A 21,855-nucleotide genomic window follows, 5' to 3' on the forward strand; every position below is an offset into this window, starting at 1 on the left:
TCTGAGAGCATTGACAACAACGTACTGGAGGATAATTAATTGCTTCTCACGATCCATACTACTGCTTACAAGTGTGAAATACCTGCCGGGCAACGTGGTAATCGCCTTTAAACCGCAGCTAATTTGCATATTTTCACTATAGACACATTTTCTTTCAATAAAAGGTGTGTTCCCCCTCCCTTTTTTGTATAGTTTCATATTGATTTTGCGTGACTTACCGTGAATAGTTAAATTAACTTAAAACTAAGTAAATTTATCGCCATTGTATCACAAAATCGTGCTGTTTTGGAACGATAAACCGAGAAATAAACACAATCAGGCAAGTTTGTTTATTTATTTATTTAACCTAGCAGTGAAATAGATAAAGAGAACTGATACAAAAGTAAATCATTGGTAGTAGTGCAAACACTGAAAACAGAGTATTAAAACATCAATTATCATTGTAAATAATCTGATTTTCTAACGTACATTCAAGTATTTCTGTCATCTACCAAAGCAGTTAAACAGATCCCTTAGTACTGCAACGTGATGAAAATATAACCGTGATTGAATGATTTCGGTTATATTCTCAACGTCAGTCACAAGATATCTCCTAGTTTAAAATCAGCATACACTGTATAAAAAATTAAACAGTGAGTGGCATCCTACTACTGCTGGACCTGCTAAATTAACCGAACCCCACCTTCTTAGTAATCCAAGAATATATATTATCTTTGTCCAAGTTTGACAGTTACTACCGTGATTTGTATATCTGTATTTTTTGTTGAATTATACAAATCAAAAATAATTATTTGCATATTTAATCCCACAAATATAATTTATTCGCGTTTTTAAAAAGCAAGCGATCTTTGAATTAAGTACATGAGATGAAAACACATAAATCATCGTTATTTATTAGATTAAAATAAATTTTATGTTTATACTCTGAGACGACCATATAAGGTTGGAAAAGTTCACAATACTGTATTTACTAGTCACTCAAGACTGAACCGCATTTATTCAAAGCTAATGTGACCAGACGTCCAGGATTTAAGTCGTTTGCCCCCATACTTATATATCATGAATCACGATTTTGCATTTTTTTTATTTTATTCGACATCCTTGTGACATTTTTGTCTCATAGATGAGGAACCTGCAATTTTGCTAATTCTTGTGAAGAATTGTACGAAGAATTATTAAAAAATATTCACTCGGTCGAAAAAATATATTTAATTACATTATTTTTATTGTTACTATATAATATATGTAATTCCTCTGAAATAAAACTAACATATATGTGGGGAAAAAAATAATAAAAATACAGGCTATTTATTTATTTATTTTTAAATTAAAACAACTGTAGATGTTAAAGGAAGTTTAGCAATGACGTCACGCGACTGTTGGTAAATGTGATGTGAAATAGTAAAATTAAAGCGACAGCATACGGGCCCACGGTGGCCTTGTGGCAACGTTGCCGGCTTGCTGAATAGCTGATCTAGGTTCGATTCCAGCAATACCTTTATGGGAATTTTCCCAGAGGCATTCAGCATTGAGTTTGGCGGTCTCAAACCGTGGTCGTGAGGTTTTTCACCGGGATTGACTCCGGTTTTCCCCATCACAACAGACAAACCGCCCTTCGCGACGAGGGCTAGGGACGCGAGTAGACTAAACTTCGCAGCGTTTTCGCTGCGAACTTTACTCTTGAGGGAAGGGGGTTAGTGGGACACCCGCACTACCATCATAAGGTGGTTTGCGGCAGTCTATTTAACAGACATGTTCTGCTCTTTAAGAATACATTGCATTCACTAATTTCAGCTGCAGCTAAAATACTAATAATTATTCTGGTTAGCAAATATGAATTGCTGGGGTGTGCACCTGCTGAAAAATACGTTCATTACAAAAAAAAAAAAAAAAAAAGGTAATTAATGTGCGCATTTTATTTCAGGCGCGCTAACAAACGTTAATATTTCACGATTTACAGCAGCAAAAAACAAACAACAAAAAAGCACTATTTATGTGCGAACAGTGAAATTCGTTTCTGCGCATGTTGCGATATAGATCGTGCTATCGCATCGTTGCGATATATATTTCAAAACAATTACTGGAATTCTGTTACTGTGATTTTTAATGAAACACAGGAAGGGTCGACAAATCTTTCCTGCAGAGCGAAATATAATATAGTTTTTAAAAATGTATCCACTGGGAAGTGCTATTTGAAATGCTCAGCAAATCTTTCTAAAAGGTCCAAATATAAATTTTATCCTGAGAGTTCAGTTTTTACATGCTAGGGGGACAGCAGGCGCATTATGCATATATGCCAACGTTCTTAAAAACGGCACAATATTTTACAAATTAGGTAGTTAATTGTATGGTTAAAGTACGTAATGCTTACGCTTTTATTTATTGATTGCAGTTAGTACTGCTGGAAGTATGGTTGTAACGTCATACTATTATAAATGCATTTCGCTAACCTCTTCCAAGCCAATAAAACATCTTTCGTTAGTACAGGATACACACGCTTTAATTTTTTTTAAGTGTGATATTTTATTTTATAAGTTTAATTCAATGAAGTATATGTATTTAATTCATATTTTGTACGTGAATATGTGTATATTGTCTTTAAGGGGGGTTGTAAAATCGACGTCCCGCAATGTTAATACTAAGAATCAAAGGATATGTATTTCTGTACCTTGGTGCATGATCACTCACTCGGCTGCCATCACCTAACAGCTGAATGAATCGAAGGGAGAAAAAAAAAAAAAACAAAAATAAACAAACAAACATTTATCCTAGTATTTTGAAACGAACTTAATTATTTTAAAAACAGGAAAGCTCCATGAAGATCTCGCAGGATTTTCAAATATAGTAGCTTTAACTGAATAAGATATTTCTGGATGTAACTCCATAGATAATTACTGGGAGAATTAACAGTTGTAATTAGTGAAAATGGTTTTATCCGAAAACAGTTTACCAAATCTTTTGATCATGTACAGAGTCCTTGAGAGCAGGAAATAATATGGCCTCCCGGATGTATAACAAAACTAATGATAACCGTAGATCTGCAATGACTTTGCGCAATTCATAGTTCTTGTTAGACCTATAAACAGAGGATAAACCAAAGGATCGTAATTTTAGAGCTGGCCAACCTACATGCGACACACTTAAAAATGATTTCGTAAGAGAAAATTATTGATTGTATCGAGGGAGCTTTTCGTAATTCATTAAAGCGTATATGCAATTGAATAGTTTCATATATTAGGCAAATAGAAGCATCGTGACACTGAATTTATTACTGCAGCTTGGGAAATGCATAACTTAGTCGAGTGGTTAGCTGAAAAATACAAATTTACGCAAGTCGTGAGTTTTAATTTGCCTACTACAAAATAAGGCAATTTTTTTGTAATCAACTTCTTTTAAATTACCTGAGGGGAGTTTAAAGGCCGTCCCTGACATATAATTTTTGTGTCTCATTAATTTTGATTGAAAAAGAAAGAAATCTAATAGTAAGCCCTCGATCACTCTCCGACAGAATAAGAATAGGATTTGGGATATCACCATCCACAATTACTCGAGCTGTCCTTGAGAAAATAATTTAGCATATTTCATACTGGGGCCATAGATTTTTACCTTGAGAACCAATACATCTTAGGTTCGATCCAGGATGTATTGAAGCTACTTATGATGAAATGATAAGGAAATTTAACTACAAAAAAAGGTTTTTATTTCGTTAATTAGATCACTAGCGGCTCGTATCCAGGTTTCCACAATGACAAGTATTTATTTATTTTGCTTAATCAGATGAAGTTTATATATAATTGGAATGCGAGATATTTTATTATTCGGTAATCTTTCACAATCTGATATAAAGCAATATTAGGTGGTCAAAAGCGAGAGTACAGACGGTACACGCGTTTCAGTTGACTGTGGTTCAAGTTCACATGACTGATAAATACGGTGCTGTTCTTGTATTTTCTCTACCATGTAAATTCCCCTGACCCTATGTGGCCGTCCCAAACTATAAAAAGAACTATTTATTTAAAATTATTTTATTCACTTCTACACACTAGTAAACTACCAACACGGCGCACGAAGTAATGTGATTTCGCGTTTATAAATAAAATAAATATAGCGCAAGTAATGTCTTTAACTGAGCATGGAGATCTGCATTCTATTGTGAGTCTATGTCCGGTTTTATGGGAGACCACTGGTACCGATAACAGATACACACTGTAAATCTATGTCATCAGAGACATGGAGTTCGATGGGTTGTAAGAACGGTTACTCCTCTGCTCAGCAAATGTTTTGTCTTTGCATGGAGGACACAAATGGAGGATTATATAATTATAGTAGCGTTATGTTTAGTTTTAAATTTAAAAACATTACCTGTAATAATAATAGGCAATGATGTTTGAAACTAGAATGTATCAGAAATCAAAACCCAAGTTGCAAACGCCACTTTCATAAGATTAAATCCGCGCCTTTACGGTGTAGATGCATCTTTAATTTCGTTTTAATTTTAAAAATACAGTGCAGTAGTTGTATTTTTATAAATATTGATACACCTATTCATACATACACCTATTCATACATACAATATTTATTATTGATTTTAAAGTCGATTTAAGTAAAATAAAGCGGAAATTGCTATTTATATATACTAAAACACAATGCAGCAGGGTTTATTTGAACACAATTTTCAATATTCTGTGCAAAGGAATGATTCATACAACCACAGAGAAGTTCCTTATAACAAGGTTTTACATGGATATTTCTTTCCAGTAGAATTATTTATTGTTTAAAGAATTATGCAATTGTTGCAGCAAAACCATTCAAAATAACTTTTATTTATATGCCATAAAAATGTTATACTTCTTATAGATGTGCTATGATTGCCACTGTTTTTTTTTTTCGTTTTTTTCAAAAAATGTTCCTGTGCTGTTTTGGTCTTCACAAGTGGTTGCTGTTCTTTTGCTATTTAGTACTCTCACTTCCGTTCAATTTACAAACAAGGAAGACAGAACTGATCGCATTAATTACTGTTCTTATTCAAATCTGTCATCAACATTTTTAAACATTTATTTTCATGTATCTCAGTATCTACTTCATTTTTCTCTCGATAGTCACCAATGTGGTTTTCTTTCTATAAATCCCCTCCCTCTGAAAAATTTGAAGTATTTATTCATTTTATACTTACAAATCTTTTTTAAATAATCGGAAAGATTCTGTATTCCTCGATATATTTCATGCATTTGATTCTGTTCATTCCGATATTTCCCGCTTTAAAGTCTCTTCCGGTGGTCTATTTATTCTCTATCTAAACGATTTGTAGCCCGGCTTCCAGACTGTCAACGTTGAGTGGCAACTGTTCCCGGATGATCTAAAACTTCACAAGATATTACTCCATCCTCTGACAGTTCAGAACCTCACTCTTGGCCGATATAGCAGCTAATGCTAGCGGGAAATTTAATAATTTCCAGCCTGCATGGGCTGTTATATCGGTTACTACTGAATGTTACATTCGTCGCGGAGTTATAATTAACCTTGGACATCCGTACACTGTCAAAAGTGTTGTGTATATAGAATATATGGAAAGAGAACGGCTACTCTGTTCGAACAAGCCTAATTCAGATGAGAAACTGGATCGCACTTCTTTGTTTAAACATATCCATTCATTGTGCTAATACTATCCAACAGATGATGATTGTTCATACTCCTGCCGGTGTTTTTTTATCTTACCTTTGTCAAATGTCTTCCATTGTGTATTTTTTCACTCTCAGTGGGAAGCGAATGATAAAAGATTCCAACTGAAAACAAACCTTAAATCATGTATTAGACTCTGATGTGGGAATACAAAATTACAATTCTCTACTTTAAATTCGTTTTACTCCCAATTTCATCATTCGTGCAAATACAGTACTCTAGCAACCTGGCATAAAAATAATAATTTATCAGTGCCGACGTGCCTCCTCTTGTCAACCCTTTAACAGTTATGGCTGCTACATTTTTCTACTGTAAAATGTAGCTGTCATGATTCTTTACAAAGCACCAATTTGGTGGCAGCAGTCAAAGCTGTCTTGTTTGGGACAAAAATTAATGAGTCGAGTATTCGCTGGAGGGAGCTTCAGTGAATACTTGCCAAAAGAACTGGCAGGCGTTCTTCACAGTTTGAAAGGGTGACTTCTGGGAAAGAAGAAAGATCTTAAAAAGAAACAAAGGGAAAGCTGCAGTGTATTATTTAAACCTGGTTTAAACTAAAGAATAAATTAAACGATGATCGAACTAGAAAATGAGGAGACACCATCTAATATCTGATGATTATTTCCCAACTGTCGCCGAGTGTAAAATCATCCTTTATCATATAAATTTCGTCGGGTTTCCAACAAACGGAATTTTATTGATGAGATTTTCAGATATCGGAAAGTCAGTTTCCTGCTTGCTTAATTCTTACGAATGACGAAGCATTTTAACCGCAAAGTTCAAGAGATCTGATTTTGATAAGTTGCAAAAAAGAATGCCAGATATCTTGAAAAGCGATTCAGGAAACACCACAAATTTTATTTAATAACTTATTGATAACATTGTGTTTGTATGTTTATTCAGGGCCCAACGAGGGGGGGGGGAGTTAAGGGTCTACTCATGCTGATAATTCTTCAAAGTTAGGACGAGACCTCAATATTACAATTTAAGTAATTAAATTCATATTTATATCCGGGATTAAGGGATGGCAAAGTGAATAAAGACAACTCGACTTCCATCTTAATACGGTATCCTTTAAAACTGGCATTCTTTGAATTTTGGTATCGTAAGCAGGTAATGGGTAGAAACCGAACGTGCGTTTCTTTTCACTGTATTTTGCTTAAACACAACGAAGCACTTTTCCAAATTTAATGATTTTCTGCCACGAAAGTGGTTGTTATATTTTATTTAATTATTAATTTTTGTTCATAGTGCACCAGTTTATTGGTTTATCATGCGTATTATGCTGTAAGAGCGTGTGTCACGGCCGACTTGCATGCTATGCAGGTAAGTTAAACTTTGTGTCATAGTATTATCCGTTCACACGAGAAGAGACGATTAACACAGCGCATCTATGCACGTACACTAAAAGTAACTGTTCTACACTTTCCTCTCTGTTACTTCTGTTGAAGAGGTTGCCAACAATTTCACTGTCAGAAAAGACACGATGATTGTCTTCCTATCTTGTAAAAGCGAAGGAGTTATGCCTACAGAGAACTGCCATCCTTTCAGCAAATTTACTTCAATTCAGGCACAGATATATAGTTTCAGAATTATGAAAAGATGACTTACTTATTAAGCAGCTAATTCCACATAGAAGGTGGTGTTAAGGTTTGGATATCTGGTTAATCTGTATACGCAGTGCAGTGGATGATTCAAATGTAAAAATCTTATGTGTACGTGTTTATTTTGAATTATTATAGGGAAGTATAAGAGGAATACTATTGAACCGAGACAATATCTGATTTAATATTTTCGCGTATTTGGGAAGCATGTGTCATCGGCGGATCAGCGCTTTTATACTGCATGCAAATGCGCTATTATTTTCGTTAACAGCTTTCATACATGGTTAGCAATGGCAAGTTTTGAAGGGGTGAAAATAAAACAAAGTCCACTTATGAGCTGCAATGATGATGATATAATGAAAAGTGCAGAGGAGCGTACTCTTCATTATATCATCATTGAGGTGGTTTGTCTTTTTTGAACCAGATTAGGATTTATTCTCAAAACGTTAAATTTAGAGAAGGTAAATAAACATTACGCTCGATATTGATGCTGGAGGAAGTAATGCCCGCGTTATAAAGAGAAAATTGACATGACACGGGTCAATGAGAACCCGACCAGGGGATTGAACCTACTGGATCTCGCTTTTGCTTCAACACCATGCACAGCTGAGGATGATCCCATCGCATTCTTCCTGTCGGATCACCAGCCTATAGTTTTGACGTGGTCATTGCAGGTGCCAAATTTCAACATCCCTGACAACAAAATAATCAAATATGTTTCAGCACCTAAATACCTCAATCCTCAACTCTGTGTAGAAGCAGCATCCTACATTCCTTGGGATGTCCTCATTGACTGCGACCTCAGCCTCGCATTGACACTCTTGTCTAACTGGATTAAATCCGTCACCGACTATGCTGCCACCAAACGAGTAACAGTAACTCCCCGTTCCAGAGCGTGGTGGACTGCTGACCTCAACAACAGCTTCAAAATGAAACAAGTCCTACATAAGAAATGGAAGCTTACGAATGGCAGTCAAGACAGAATAGCCTTTTCCCGCGCCAGGGCCCACTTTAATCGAAAGAAAGCTGCTGCAATCCAAGTAAATCTTAACCGCACTCTGAGGAAAGGAAAGCCATTCTATGCTGCCCCTCATGGTGGATCCAATCATATGCCTGATCCTCAAGAATGGTTAAAATACATCGCCAGGTTTTCAAATACAACCACAGTCCCATCCACAGTTGTCCAGTCTGACTATGAAAACCCTTCAGATGTCCTAGGGACTATCCAGATCACGAAACAGGAACTCATACGTGCCATCAATTCCCTTCCCACAACAGCCACTGTTGGGGAGGATGGAATTCCGCAATTTATGATCAAATGCTTGAGCGCATTCATCATAGACCCTCTTCTCTCGATCTACAACAGATGCCTCACTGAGCATTATTTCCCACCCCAGTGGAATAAGTACAGAGTGTGCCCCATCCCTAAAAACAAATTTGCCACAAACGTCGATCAGTTCAGACCCATATCAGTTGCTTCTTGTCTGCTAAAAACTCTTGAAAAGGCTTTGCTACCCACAATCACTCACCAAATCCTCCAGACGAAACCATCCGAAATCCACTATGCCATCGCAGGAAAATCATCAATCACTAACTTGGCAGCCACCACAGAACGCATCCTCTCAGCATTCGAACAAAGAGCTGAGCTAGCAACCACATATCTTGACATAAGCGCAGCCTTTGATGCCGTGTCGATCCCGGCCTTGCTCCTCCTACTTAAGGAGAAATTTCACATTCGAGGTGATATGTTGTGCTTTTGGAATCTCTTCTCTGTCACAGAATACTTATTCTCCATCGGCAACAACACACCCTATCCTGCGACATTACTGCTGGAGTACCGCAGGGGGGTGTCCTATCCGGTGTCCTGTTCACAGCTATCATCGTGCCCATTATTGCCTCAACGAATGGTCTCCTGTGCTATGCCGATGACCTCAAACTGCTGACTCAAATTAACCCTGGCGACAATCCCGTTCAGCTCAGCAACAAGATCAATTCCCAACTTAAGGATCTAGAATTGTACCTGGCAAACTTCAATCTAAAAATCAACCCAGTGAAGTCTGCCCAGGTTATATTCTCCCTTAAATCCATGCCGACAGTACTCCACGTTTCACTCGCAGGGGTACGAATACCAAATGTACCCTCGCACACAGATCTTGGCGTTCTGTTTGACCAAAAGATGTCCTTTGTCAACCAGATCAACAAAATCAGTACCAAATTCTCTCGCTTACGGTGGATCTCAAAGCAGCAGCTGCTACACGTCCGACATCCTGTCACTGTTAAAAGGTTCATCACCTCCACCGTTTACCCCGCCATTCTCTATGGTGCAGAAATATGGGCCTCTGCTGCACCTACAAACCTCAAGCGAGTGTACACCGCTGAATACTGGTTACTGAAATGGGCCAATAACAAGCTTCGTCTACCTCCCAGTACCACAACCACCATGATGGCACAAGCACTCGACATCCCGAGGTTGAAGTTCCTGATCGTGGAAAAGAGGCTGGTATTCACAGCCAAACTCATCACAGGCCAGATATCATCTCCAAATATTTGGAACGCTTGCTCTTGGAGGATTCCACAGCCAAGCCTAAGGTCGGCACCAGCACTCGTGGCTCACCACAACAGGCTTGTACTCACTGACAGATTTCTTCCCAAGCAGATGCTCGCTGCCCTCAACCGTGTGGACTCCGACATCGACAGCATAATAAGTAAGAAGAAGGACAGACAGAACTTTATCAAAGCCCTTGAACCCTGATATATGCCAATTTGTATTTATTTCTGTATTTATGTCTAGCTCTGCGTTTTTATGCTGTATTTGTATTTCTTTTGTATTTGTGATCGGTATTTTGTAGCCTTTTGTATTTGTTCGCTGTATTTTTGTAGCCTTTTGAATTTGTTCGCGGTATTTTGTAGCCTTTTGAATTTGTAAACTGTATTTTGTAGGATTTTGTATTTGTTCGCTGTACTTATCTTTTCTCTAACTGCTATATGTGAACCCCTGGCGCTCGTCGCCGTGATGGGATATTGTGCTGTAACTCTACTTCACAATAAAGATTTATTTAAATTTAAAATCGGTGTTCCGTGCAGGTCAGTATTGCGATATTGTTCTCTTCAAATCACGTGACATGGTATTCCACTGATTGAAGTCGACCTTGTCCTGTCATGTACAGGCTGGTCTTTTTCATGATATGGACGTAGTACCTATCACGAAAATCATTTCGAACATGATCAAGTAATCGTGTTTCAGCGGATGGATGTTTTACAGCTGGATAACAATTCCAGAAAGACAATTCATGCTTACCGAAATTCAATTCAGAGGATGTGACGATACCAAAATAGTAAACTTGGTGTGTGTAGCTTCAAAAAGGCAGCTATGCGAGTTTAGAACTCCAAACTTATGTCATTTAGTTCTTCATTAATTCCTTCTACATCTTTTCTTCGGTGTAACTTTCTCTGTTAGGTATTTCCTGAAAATTATAATCTACAGAAATTCAATTCCAATGCCAATAAATATCTTCCTACCCACCAACGCACAACAAAGGTTCCTGTGGTTACAATTTAATTAAAAATTAAAATACTTCCCAACATCTGAGAACATTTATCCTTAAATCTGTCTAAAATAGGGCAATAAGTGAGTAAATAAAAAGTAACTGCATCACCTCTTAAAATTGTAATTGTCGTCCGGATAACGTAAGTATATGGCATATTTTTTTTACAGATTGCATCAGTTAAGATTGACACGCGGGTGATGACAATATTGCATCAGCTGTTACTTTCAGCTATACAGGGTGATTCACTACCAGTGCGACAAACTTGCAGGAGGTGTAGGGGGCACAAAGACGAATCACATAGCATTGCAGGGTCCGAAATGCCTTCCTCATGCGGTAGAGGACGTTGAACAGCGATCCCGCTGGAAGTCAGCATTTGTGAACCGGCTCCCGAGGCAGTAAGATGGACGAGTATTCAAACGTTGAACTGGCCGACATGCACCTCGCGTATGGAGCTGCGGACTGTAACGGGCGCGCCGCTCTGCGCTTGTACCAGGAACGTTTCCCGCACAGGCGTTCTCCTCATCATACGATTTTCGCATGTGTGCACAGAAGGTTACGTGAGACTGGTTGTTTCACGAGAGGTACCATGAATCGAGAGCGAGCGACGAGGACGCCAGACAATGAGGAGAATGTCCTACGTCTTGCAGAAGGCAATCCGAGTACGAGTACTCGAGCGATAGGCCAACGATTGGGTATTTCCCGATCCACTGTATGGAGGATACTGTCAACAAACCAAATGAGTTCATACCATCTGCAACGCGTCCAATCATTGGAGCCTGCGGATTATCCACTCCGGAGGACTTTTGCTACTTGGTTTCTTCAACAGAAACGGTTCGCAAATGCTGACTTCCAGCGAGATCGCGTTCACGCGACCTCCCGTTCAACGTCCTCTACCTCATGACGAAGGCATTTCGGACCCTGCAATGCTATGTGATTCCGATTCGTCTCTGTGCCCCCTACACCTCCTGCAAGTTTGTCGCACTGGTAGTGAATCACCCTGTATAAGCACGCTCTACAAGAGTTGCAGTCATTCCTTGCTTGTGTCAGGATGGCGAGTTACGTGCAGTTTACGCCACGAAGAAAGACCGCTATTGTTGCTTTAAGTGAGGAAGGATGTTCTTCCCGTCATATTGATTATATAGTGTCTTTTAATCAGTCGACAGTGAGTAGATTTCTTTCCAAACTCAATAATACTGGTTCTGTTGATAGGAAAAAAGGAACCTAACGCAAACGAGTCTCATTGCCCATACAGGACCGCGTTTTGAATCGCTTATGCCTTAAAATCCGTAAAGCTTCTTCGTCTGAGCTGAAAAGAGAATGGGAACAACACACTGGAGTGGTAGTAAGGGCAATAACAGTCAGAATACGCCTCTTCAAAAATGGGCTTGTAGCCCGTCGTCCTAAGAAGAAACCCCTCCTTACACAAAAAATGGATACCTGGCTATATTGGAAGGAAAATTGTTGCCAACCATTAGAGACCATTTCAACCTGCCAAGTAACTGCATCTTTCAGGACGACTCTGCTGCTTGTCATCGGGCGAAAATTGTAAGTAGGTACTTCTGTAATTACTTGAGCTTCATTTCGACAGTAATGTGTTAACATTTGTTATAGGTAAAAAAAATGGTTGGAAGAACGGTCCATTACAACTGTTAGTTGGCCAGGACACAGCCCGGCCGGACCTGAATTCTATTGTCAGTGCGCCAATAAACAACCAACCAACCTGAATTCTATAGACAATTGTTGGCATCGTGTGGAATCTGCAGTTGCCGGAAAGAAACAAAGATCCTTTGTGAACTTCAGGAAGCCATAATTCGTGTTTGGAACCACGAACTATCAGTTCATTATCTTGTCAGTGCCTCGACGGTTTGCTGCTGTCATTAGAGCCAGAGGTGGCTCAACTAAATAGTAGTTTGCACCTGGTGAACTTCTCATTTAAAATGATAAATTAAAGTCAATTGAGGGCTTCTGATAACATTTCAGCCATAATTGTCGTGTTTAGCAAAACTGTTGTATAAAGGTTTCAAATATTCATCTTGGAATATTTTGAGAGCACCTCTCAAATATTACTTAACTTTGCCCTATTAATAAATATCTTTTGTTTATATTTCTATTTGTGATGCTAGTCATTAATGTAACATATTATCACGAAAAAGGGTTAGAAATGTGAAATTCCTAGGTGATGCACTTTCTTTGAACACCAGTGTATATATGTGTTAGTCACCAAGATAACTAACTCTATAAGGCGTCAGTATAATTGAATGGATCCTTTGGTCGGTTTTGCTAGAACAATCCAACCACATTGTGAGAAAAACTCCTAGCGTGATTAATTCTTTTCGAATTAATCACGCTAGGAGTTTTAATTTCGAAATGAAACCTCTTCTACCAGGGCTGTAATTGGATTGCTCGATGGAACTGTTACCCTGCAATGGCGGACTATTATCTAATCGCATTTTATTTCTCCCAAACCAGTCAGCCCCCATGCATCTCTAAAAATTACAGCCTGCAGAAGTCCAATCCAACGTCAAGTTTCTTCTCTCTTCCCAACTCGTAACTCAATTACGATACCAAAAATACTATAGTTTCAAATACGTTTTCATCTTTTGGAGCTACCATAAATAGGAAATGAATTAGGAAGACTTCTGAAATTCTAACGTAAGATGACGAAATACATACGGCATCAGTATTGATCGTAAGTTTATGACGACACAAAGAGAAGTTAATATTATTACATTTTTCCTCACGGATAAGCTCTCAACGGTGCTGTCCCATGAAAACCTTTTGGAAATGTTCGTCTGTGTGTGGGATTAGGTAGTCACAAAAAATCACTGCTGAATAAATTAACAAAATCGCTTGCTCAAGCATTAGAAACAGTCGGTGTAGACGTGAAGTTCAGGTATTTCAAAACGAATCACTTCAAAACAGCGATGAACAAGTAATGTCTACTATATCCACAATACCGCCAACCCTTACAACAGCTTTCTTTCTGTTTTGGTTATTAAAAACAGAACAACTTTCAGTCACATTTTACATGAATTTTTCACAGGCAATTATATCTTCATCAAACAGTCCCTGTGGTTAATCAAATTTGCTATATTTACAGTACATAATATTACATTTCAGAGGGCAATTAATAAAAACAAAACAAAACACGTGTATCACGAATAAACTGAATGTTACTATTAGGAATGTACGAAAGCGTATTATGAACAAACTGAATATCATTACTGGAAATGCACGAAGAAGAATATGAAGATAATTCATTTGGTAGTGAATAATGATCTGGCTTTCAAAGATTGATAATTACAACAATAAAATATAATTATCGTTATACATCTGTTAAATAGCTTGTTGTGTATTATAGGGCAGTTACTTTAAACTGCGTAAATACTTAAATCATAAAAACTCTAATGAAAATATAATTCCAGTTGACGTTGTGGTTTTAATATTATCTGATCTGGAATGGCGAGTTTTAACAAATACCAAGTTTAAATTATCGGTTCCTGTCTATCTTACAAGTAGTACCAAGCTAACCACTTTATATTTACCTTGAGTATTGCTTTCCCCCAACATTGGATAAGCATTTTTTTTTTTTTTAATCAGTCAACATATTCTTGGATATGGGTTTGCCTGATTGCACAATTCAAAGAATAGCTTTTCTATTAGATAATTTCTATGTAATGGTGCATATTTATTATAAAATTTATTTTTTTCCTAAATAAAAAGGGAAATGTTCACATCTGATACAATCATTACCCACAAAGGATTTGTACCATACTAATGTGATTTATGCAAACTTTCTCAACATGATTCGAACACAAATATTTTAATAGTTATTACAAAATAAGCTAAAAAATCTTTTAGTGTTGTCCATACGGGGCAAAGAAGCCTCGGGATTTTGCTGCACCAACCAAATAAAATTAAAAATAAGTAAATCATCTATTTGTTTCCTCGTAGGTACGCGTCCAGCTGACCACTGGTTTTTTGAATCCAAGCTGTCAGTGCCAACCAAACTACCCACGGACTTAACTTATTCCAGAGATTAACAACTTTTCTTCATGAATAATTTATAACTTTATTGCGCATGTGTCCTCATTGATATTAACCTTTATCAAATTAACCTTTATCAAATTTTTCCAACCCGCTTTGGCCCACCTGTGGGCCAGGAAAAATTTGATAAAGCTAAGTATCGTATTATAATATAATAGTGGATAGTTATTTTTTTGTAAATTATAATTTGGGTGAATAAGGTTAAATAAAATATAATTTGTATTAATGGATACCTATTTGTGTTAATTGTATATGTAAGAATGAGAAGCCAAAACAATTAATATAACTATAAAATGATGGTTGCATCATCTTTTTTTTTACAATTTAGGTGAATCGTATTATGATAAAAGGTTCAGCAACGTTGTACTAGAGCCCATTTTCATGTAAGTATAATACTTTTAACTATTCATCTTCTCTTCAAAAACATGACGTTTCTGAGCTCTCATGAAATGCTGTTTTTTTTTTTTTTTCGATGGAGTCGGAAGGTGATTACTTTGGTTATAGTGTATCAATTCATATTATTATTTTTTATCTCTGTACATTTATAATAAGAATAGCTAGGATCAATCCTACTCTAAACTGGAACACACGAAAAAACTGCCCAAGTGATGCGAGAGTAGTGGCATATGTTAATCAGGTTAAAATATCATGGGGTAATAACTTTTTGGATGAATTCTGTATTCCGCTATTTTATTCAGATATTACCAATTGAAAAAAAATAATAATAATAATAACACGCAATGAATCTAAATTCATAGTCGGGAATCACGAAATATGATGAAGCACGTTTTTTTTTTTTTTTGTTGTTGATGTCACTTTCACTTGCGAAAATTTCTTGTATTGCGATGGCTTTTTTTTAAAATTCTCTTTAGAAATAACATACAAAACAGTAATGACAATGAGAAGGTACTCCGGCCTGGTCTTGAAATGAACATCTCTTACATACGAAAAGAAGACAGTAAACTAATAAAATTGTTGCTTAGGACTCGTCTACAAAGATAATGATAACGTAAAAATCATGGCATAGCACCAAACTCCCTACGCTTCAAAACCGGGATTAATATATGTATTGTAAAAGAAAACGTTCTCACCAATTACGCTAGACAAATCGTCATTATAATTTTAGATACTATCATTTCCATTAGAAACAGATTCGCCTGTTGCCAATGAAAGACAGCATTTTCTTAATTAAAGACATCGTTAAGCGAACTAGATGAGTGCTTTTGCCAGGATACTGCAATAATGACTACGTAGTTATTACATCAGGTGCGAAATCTATACTCATCTGTGGCCAGATTGATGTTTTTTAATTTCCGCGAAAGTTAATGGGGAGTATTCAGAGAGTCTCCTCCGAAACCAAACGTATGGTCTTGTCACAACAGAAATAATTAAATCAACATTTCAGCAATAAATAATTCGCTTAACTCTGATATGAGAGTAATGCCAAAGGCGATCTTATTTTTAACGACATTAAGGAAATAAAGGGTATAAAGCCCTTGAATATGGAATCATACATGCTAAAATATCAGGAAGGGAAAGAAAACTGCTTCATAGCGTCAATATTCTCTTACTTACCGACTATTAATTATTTTGGTGCTTTGATTTTAGGTTGCAGCGAAAAAAATATAAACTTACAGTGCAGTGCAACGCAGCAAATGAACGCAACTCACTCAGTACACCGACTGACTGGCTCGGAGAGCGAAAGGTACCTGAAGCAACAAGCTGTTTCAAGCTATTCGTGACGACAGTCACTGCTCCAACGTTCTTTGATTTGGAGCGACCTCTAGTTTAATATGATATAACTAACGGAACTTTGAATTGCCGTTCGGTTAGCTTTATTACATTTTCACCTTTTGTATCCTGTTGATTGAGAAAAGGTAAGCGGACAGGTGACGCGAATGAAAAATCACGTGATAAGTTTCACGTAGGAGCCTAATTTATTATTCTTACCATAAGTTAGAGATATTGAGACCGGTGAGGCAAAAATAACTCCCCTCATCAGAACAATGCGAAAGCACCAACCAAATTAATTTTAAACGAAAAAAACTTTACTTTTAGAGACATCGAACCAACTACAAAATTATTACTAATTAAATTAACATAAAGAGCGTGTTGCATTTCTTTGTGATTAAAATATCATGCCCAGTGACTTAGGTGATAGTTTGTGATTACAGTATGTCCATGATGAGGCAAGTAACGAAGGGTTCCCAAATTTTTCTGCTTGTTTACAAAATGAACACACTTAAAGCGTGCAGTAATTTTGTTATCAGTGCATGCAATTTCATAGTTAAATATACAATTTTTCCATTTACTTCGTTCTAAGTGTGTTAATTTTTCAGACTTAATCGATTATAGAAGGTTAATGCAAATACAATGTACAGTAGAAATATTATACTTATGAAATAAAATGAAAAGGATTCCTCACACAAATTGTTATAAGAAATAATTAAAGGATAAAATTAGATTTTTAGTCAGGCCTGTCATCTAAAAGATCCGCCTCTTTAGAATAACGAGCATTTTATTTTGAAGAGAATATAGCAGTTAAATATCAGTCTTTATTGAATCTGAAGCTTAAATACACATAATGTTTACCTATAGCAGTAATTTATTAATTAGGGAATGCACTCCTGCTGTAGTTTTTTTTTTTTTAACTAACTTTCAGAGTTTTACCCTTTAGGGACCATTGATCTTAAACCGATCTATTCAGCGACGTAATTACTAATACTTTTTCATGTGAAGCGGCAACATTTTGTTGTTTGTTTCGGACACTTAACATGGTCCTCTTCTTTTAACAACTCATGAACAATAGAGGATCATTTACAGTGCATGTACAATAACCCTAATAAGTTACGATAATATACTATATAGAATTAAAAAAAAAAAAAGAATAAAGGAGGCAATAATCTGTGACAACCACCATTTCATCAATGATCTTCACAGCCCTCTGTGCGCTGTCGAACTTGTTTACAGTACTGGCGAATCTATTCACTGGGCAATATTTTCCAATGTCTCTATGGGAGGGCTGGATATGAAACGTAGTGAGGCATTCCTTGGCGCAATGTGGACACTTTTAAGTATTTCATTTATGCATCCCTTAAAAAATTTTTGCTGAGTGAGAGAGCTCTTTGATATGCAAGTAGGAGCGGAGTGATTTATTTATTTATTTTATGAAAACGCCGAACACGAAAGGTATCAAAACCTAAGTATTTAGTACCGTGCATTGGAAGGGTTTGCCGGAAACTTTGCTCTTTAAACAAAACATGGGTTTCTCCACTTTAAGCCTCTAATAAGCAAAATGGTGGTATTGTACGGGTTATAAAAGGGATATTAGAGTGGATTTCTGGATCCAATGTATCTTATAAAATTTATAAAAAGATTCCATACTGTTGATATTAACTCCAGGACGGGAATGACCGGTGCTTTGAATAGTAGTACTTATGTCTTTTTAAAGTACCGTTGATGGAAATTAGAATGCTAAACATGCTCACAGTTTTTGGATTAGGAGCGAATTGATAAGAGTATTGAGAGTTTGATTTTATCTAGTAGAAAAAATATTGCTGTTGGATGGAATAGCAGATAAACCATTCGAAACTGCACACTGTTGTAGTGTTCACCAATGTATGCTACCATCTTGAATTTCTAATGAAATCCAAGATGGTAGCATACATCGCCACGTTGATTTAATGGCCTTTTTGTGGTGTAACTTAGGCCCGGGGTTCGAATCCCGTCAGTGCCGCGAGGAACTTATATGGCCTTTTTTCCACTCCGTCGTTGAGTGGAAAAAAGTAGAAATCCTCAAACGTGGAAAGCAAGGTCCCTACCCCTCTCGATTTCTGCGTCCAACCAAACAGGAAAATCGACAAGAGAACACCTGCAATCTGTAGTTATATGAATTAAACCTCGGGCGACCCTAATATAAAGTGACAACATCCTTAGTATTACAGTGCGGAAATCGATTTTACAACACCTTAAAAACAATATACGCATTTAAATTTTTTTTTTATTTATTAAAAAATATAAATTAAATACATATGCTTCTTTAATAAAATATCGCACTTAAAAAAATTAAGGCGTGTGTAACCTGTACTAACGAAAGATGTTTTTATGTGAAAACATCCTTGGCTTGGAAATGGTTAGCGAAATACATTTATAATAATATCACTCACAATCATACTTTCTGCAGTAGTAACTGCTGAAAGCATGACTGCAAGAATACAAATATGTGCCACAACATTTGCATTTCGGTTCCATTCCCTTGTTAGGAGCCGCTATAGCTATTTTCATATCAATAAATAAAAGTAAGCATACGTACCTTAACCATGCAAGTAACTGTCCAATTTTTAAGAACGTTAGCATATATGCATAATGCCCTTTTGCATTCACCAGGACGGATTTCCATGAAATTTATATTTGGACCTTTTAGAAAGTTTTGTTGAGCATTCCAAATATCATTAAAATCGGACTAATAGAAATGCTACATTTATTATTTCTTTGTCCATCCGTCTGCTTGTAATACACTTCCCAGTGGATGGATTTTAACGAACTATTATATTTCGCTCTGCAAGAAAGAGTTGTCGACCTCCTATGTTTCATTAAAATCACACCAATAGAATTCCAGTTATTTTTATTTTTTTTGGAATATATATCACGTGGACTATCCATATACTGTAGCCGGAGGAACACTGGATATTATGCTTGCTGACATGTGCAGTAACGGAATTTTCATTGTTCACGCATAAATAGTGCTTTTTTTTTTCTCCCTACTGTAAATTGTGAACGTTTTCTAACGTTCCTGAAATGTTCTGATTAACTACCTTTTTTTTATTTCTAAATATTTTTCAGCAGGTGCGCACCCGAGCAGTTGATTTTAGCTGCAGCTGAAATTAGTGAATGCAATGCATTCTTTTAAGGAGCAGAATGTCTGTTAAATAGACTGCCTGCAACCCACCCTATGGTGGTGGTGCAGCTGCCCCACTAACCCCTTTCCCTGAAGAGTAAAGTCCGCAGCGAAAACGCTGCGGAGTTTAGTCTACGCGCGGCCATAGCTATACCAAATTTTAGTGTACCCCTTGTCGCGAAGGCCGTTTTTCTCTGTTGTGAGGGGAAAACCGGAGTCAATCCCGGTGGAAAACCTCACGACCACGGTTTGAGACCGCCAAACTCAATGCTGAATGCCCCTGGGAAAATTCTCATAAGGGTACTGCTGGAATCGAACCTCGATCAGCTATTCAGCAAGCCAGCACGTTTCCATAAGGCTACCCTAGCCCCCGTATGCTCTTCCTTTAATTTTACTATTTCATATCACATATCTCAACAGTTGTGGGGATAGTGTGACGTCATTGCTAAACTTCCTTTACATCCCATTGTGAGGCGCCGCTACAGATGTTTTCATATCAAAAAACAAATATAGCCTGTATTTTTTTCCACATATATTTGTTTTATTTCTGTGAAATAATAAAGATAATATTTCAGTGGAGTGAATATTTTTTAATAATTTTTCGTACAATTCTTCACAAGAACTAGCAAAATTGCACTTGTCCCAAGGATGCAGAATAAAATAAAAAATAGTGATTCATGATATAAGTATGGAAATTACAACCAGTCCTGGGCAAACAACTTAAATCCCGGACGTCTGGTCACTTTACCCTAATATGATACTTAAAAAAATATATATAATAATAATAAATAAATAAACATATATATATAATAAAAATACTAAACTAGATTTTGGATCCCTGGCCTACCCTGAAAGAAACTATGCTGCTGAGCCATGAATGAGAATAGGTATATTGATAAGTGTTGTTGTATTACGATATCAAACATCTTGGCAATCCTAACTGAATTAATCACTTTTAAACCATGTGAAAATAATATTGCGGTCTTTTTTCTGCTGCTTGGCCCTGATGATTAATTTTTGTGAAAGTAACCGTGTTATAATGTCATCATTTATTACTTTCACATGGTTTAAGAGTGATGAATTCAATTACTATTTGTTCATTTTGTTAAATATACCTCGTGTGTTCTCTTTTTCCTATTTGAAGGTATAACTTGGCAATACTGTTTTGTAGCTAGATGAGTATAATGTTAACCTACTTCCAGTTATTTTGATATATTCCTTTCTGAAGTAACAGACTGAAAAGTTTCAGTAGGCAGTGGGCAAAGTTATTTTTGGCCTTCTTCCAGAAGATTACGGGAAAAAAACTCTGGGCTTGAGGATTAATTTTTGTTCAGCTTATTCAAAGTGAATTCGATGTTATCTTTCAAGATTAGGATTGAATTCTTGATTAGTGTTAATAATATGTAAAAGTTCTCAACCGGTGATTCTGAGGTGAATGACTCTTCTGTGGCTTTACGGTTTTGTATGTTCTCTTTCGGCATTCAATTTATTAAAGTTTCAGAAGGATCGCATGTCTGTTCCTGATCAGACTATTCTGGAACGAGCCAATGTAGCTCTCACAAACTTCGCTAATCAGCTGGATTTCCTGGCGAAGTAGCTCAACATTGAGTGATGCTCCCTTTTGTTTGTTTTTTTTGCATCTCCTTCTGAAGAGTTATTATTATTATTATTTTTTTTTGAATCATAATAATTTTCTTCGAGTACTAGCATGGGATGGTGTCACTGGGACAGATGGGCAGCGAAATGAAGTTGATGACTGCGAGAACGGCTTTGGATTGAACTGTTTGTAAGGAGTCAAGGTCACGGAGAGGCCAGTTTGCTTGCCAAAAATTGGGAATCTTTTAGGCATAATGGTGGATTGCAGATATGAGGTAATGGGGTGCAATCTGATTGAAAATTTTGTATGTCGTGTAAATTCAACTTACCAACAAGGTATTCTTGTTGCTAGGGGTGATTCGAGTAGATTATCTGATATCACAAAGTCACTGGCATCTGAAAAGACAATTTAGTTAATAGGTACACATCACAGTTGTTGGCATCGATCTTACAGTTTAATTCTGATAGGTTATTTGTCATAACGACA

General features: G+C 36.7%; 1 protein-coding gene across 4 annotated transcripts in view; it reads right to left on the reverse strand.

The window, feature by feature from the left end:
• Positions 1-16,549, reverse strand: part of LOC150084468 (thyrotropin-releasing hormone receptor-like) — a 361,972-nt gene extending 345,423 nt beyond the window's left edge. For 3 of the 4 annotated variants that reach the window (XM_090376091.1, XM_090376094.1, XM_090376092.1), the window contains exon 1: positions 16,451-16,549. The gene's annotated coding sequence lies outside the window, so the exon portion shown is untranslated. The remainder of the gene's footprint in view (positions 1-16,450) is intronic. The other variant, XM_090376093.1, reaches the window with a different exon arrangement.
• Between the last annotated feature and the right edge of the window lie 5,306 nt (positions 16,550-21,855).

This window comes from Mastigoproctus giganteus, chromosome 6 (assembly GCF_048544385.1).
Source record: "Mastigoproctus giganteus isolate SK-2022 chromosome 6, ASM4854438v1, whole genome shotgun sequence".
Lineage (NCBI taxonomy): Eukaryota > Metazoa > Arthropoda > Arachnida > Uropygi > Thelyphonidae > Mastigoproctus > Mastigoproctus giganteus.